Here is a 3331-nt window from a genome sequence, read left to right as displayed (position 1 = left end):
ACACCCATCACCTCCTTCTTATTCATATCAAGAGCCACCATCTCCTTATTCATTTCAAATACCATCAGATCTTGAGCTTCTCATGAAAGAATGCATACATGATATAAAGACAAGTGTCAAAAATGTAGAGAAACATGTGCAGTCGATTATCAAGTCACAGGAAGAGGAGCAAGCAAATTTCTTCCCAAGAGATATAATGCAAGATCCTATGGAAGAAAGTGAGGAAATCAATCAAAGGAGTTTATACTCCAGTGAATTAGAGAACTTTCCACCCTCACACATGGAAGAAGAGGAAGATGCAAAAACAAAAGAGGTTGATGCACCAACAAAGAAGGAAGATGCACAAACAAAGGAGGTTGCAAGGGATGAAGACAATTATGGGAATCTACACTCCAATGAAGTAGAGAGTGGCATGGAGGGTGAGTTTATTGAACCACCAATTCAAGAAATTTTTGAAGAAGGGTACACTCTAACCATCACATAACACCCACATGTTGAAATCAAAGAAGTGAAGATAACCAAGGAAAGCACTGAAAGGGGGATTGTGACCAAGAAACAGAAGAAAATAAACATGAAGAAAAAAAGGTCAGCAAAAAGCAATCCAACCTCTACCCCAACAAGCAAGGTGAATCAAGCTAATCACAATAAAAGAAAGCTTGTTAGGAGAAATTTATATCAGGGGGCACTAATCTCCACCTTTCCCCCCTTGGAGACATTTCTTTTAACCAACTGGAAGAAGAGGAAGAAACTTCAATAATCAAGTGTCAAGCTAGTCACAGTAAAGAAGCGCTTGTCGGGAGGCAACCCGATAATTTCGTATCCTTAGTTATTTTTTGTAGTAATGATTTTCATATTTATTTTATTTTTATTGAGTTTTTATTGTTTTTCCTTGTTTTACGTGTGTTTTGATTAAAATAGTTAGTAAGGAAAGTAAATCCGGAAAAATAGATAACTCTGAAGCCTTAACTGCTTTCTCCATATTTTATTCCTCACCTATTCACCTGCCTGTCTTCAACTTTGAATTTACTTTTTAATGCTTTCGAACTTCAAAACACTATTTTCTGTTTGTCTAACTAAGCCCATCACTCAATTATTGTTGCTTAATCCATCAATCCTCATGGGATCGATCCTTACTCACGTAAGGTATTATTTGGTACGACCCGGTGTACTTGTCGGTTAGTTTGTGGTTGTAAATTCCGCACCAAAGCTGAACATACCTGAGAAACATGCGAACCTAATTTATAACAGACTTAATTTCTACCATTGGAAATTCGTAGAATTTGACCCGGTGGAAGTTAATGAACACCAGGTCAAAGAATTCTATGAAAATCTGCTAAAGAGGGAGGCCACAAATGTTTTTCTGAGAGGTGTCACACTGGACACCTCTGACCATGCTTTAGAGGCCCTCTTGCAGATTTTGCATATTCCTCCGGCCCGTGATGCTTACCCTCAGATAGTGAAGGACTTGACATCGGGCAAGCTTTCATTGGATGTCGTTCTGAAGAAGACTGGTCTGCCTGAGGCCAAATGGGAGTACAGCAGGAGGGAGAATGCAGTCCCACAGAGCATCGCGTGCACTGACCTAAATCCAGAGGCAAAGATCTGGCAGCAGATCATTGCCGACTACATCTTGCCGAGCACGCATGCCACTCATATCTGCTTCCGCGTGGCCGTTCTACTATGGGCTATTCTGGAGGGGAAGAGGGTCTCTGTTCTTCCCCTTATCAGAGACTCGATGTGGAAGGTGACCCAACAGCAGAAGTACAATATTCTCTTCCCTTCCATGATCACCAGATTGGCTACCTTATCTGGGGTGGAGAAACGTCCTATAGATCGAAATTCTGTTTACATCAGCACCCAGCCATTCCTGCCATACGGTGAGTATGAGGGACTGTCGCAGAAGAAGAGGAAGACCACAGAGCCACCATCATCATCAGCAGAGCCCTCAGCACTTCTTGCACCTCCTGCACCCACACTCCGACTTCAGACACCATATGAGCTGGGTCAGGAGATTCTTCAGACCCTCCACCATTACGAGCGGCGCAATGCTCACTGCTTTCAGTGAATAGTGGCAAAGTTTGAGGGTAGAGACCCTGCGCCGCCTCCTCCGGACACACCAGAGCCCGAGCCTGAGACTGAACCTGCTGAGGAGGAGCCGACAGTCGAGCCCTCTGAGCAGAGAGCCGAGGAGAGGGCGGAGCAGGCATTAGTTCAGAGAGTTGAGGAGCCGACAGCTGAAGCCAAGCAGATCGTTGAGATGGCAGCAGAGCCAGCTGACCAGGTAGTTCAGGAGCCGGTAGCTGAGACCACCACAGAGACTTTTTGCGTCATCATTGTGTATCATCGTCATCACCACCCACCACCGCCCGCCGATGGAGCTTCTCAGAGTTGATCCCCCCGGTCCGATTCCTTGGCACGGAGGACCGTGCTTCAATTAAGTATGGGGGAGGATCTACTATTTTTTGGGTGTAAACATTCTCTCTCGAACACTCTTATTTAGTTTACTTCTTTTTAAACTTTATTATGCTATTGTGGATATTTTAGTACTTTGACTTATGCACTATTGTTTGGTATTTTGGTATATATATGGTTTAGGGTTTATTATTTGGTATTTTGGTATATATATGGATTGTATATAGTATAGATATGGATTGTGATTGGATGATGTGAATAGCATATGCTTAGTTCACTTTGATCCCAATTGTTCATGTTAATTTTTGTTTGTTGAAAATTGGGAAAAGAACTATGAAATTTTGAAAAATTTGCGTCCATCACAACATACATACATATAGGAAATAACTTTGGTGAAAAACAACAAGGATTTTCCAAAATTTTTTTGTTATAGGGCATTCTATTGAATTGATTTGAAAAATTGTTTTCAAAAACTTGCTTGAGCGATTTTCATGGAATATAGAAGAGGAAAGAACAAATACCTTGTGAGTTTTTGAGCTATATTGAGTGGTTACACATTTTGACCACTAATTTTGTTCATTGTGTGTTATATCTATTCTATGATTGTAATCTTGGTTTTGCTTGATTCTTTATTTCCAAAGATTGATGTTTTGAATTGCATTGAGCATGATTGAGGCCATCTTTGTTAAAAGCTCACTTTACCCATATAGCCTACCATTTGTATTTATCATTGTTAACCCATTTGAGCTTTATTTACCCCATTGTTCTTGATATTAGCACATTACAACCTTAAGCAAAAAACCATGATTTACCATGATTTGTATCCTTGATTAGCTTAGGTTGAGGAGTGTGTTTCATTTAAGTGTGGGAGAATTTTGGGAAATATTGGTAGTAAAGGAAAGTGTTTAATTTGGGTATT

General features: G+C 40.8%; 1 pseudogene; it reads left to right on the top strand.

Annotated features, from left to right (window-relative positions):
• The first annotated feature begins 412 nt into the window (after positions 1 to 412).
• Positions 413 to 2392, top strand: LOC148563890 (uncharacterized; annotated as a pseudogene).
• The last annotated feature ends 939 nt before the right edge of the window (positions 2393 to 3331 follow it).

This window comes from Arachis ipaensis, chromosome B5 (assembly GCF_059453495.1).
Source record: "Arachis ipaensis isolate K30076 ecotype BB chromosome B5, ASM5945349v1, whole genome shotgun sequence".
Classification (NCBI taxonomy): domain Eukaryota; kingdom Viridiplantae; phylum Streptophyta; class Magnoliopsida; order Fabales; family Fabaceae; genus Arachis; species Arachis ipaensis.
This window is presented reverse-complemented; position numbering and strand designations above follow the sequence as displayed.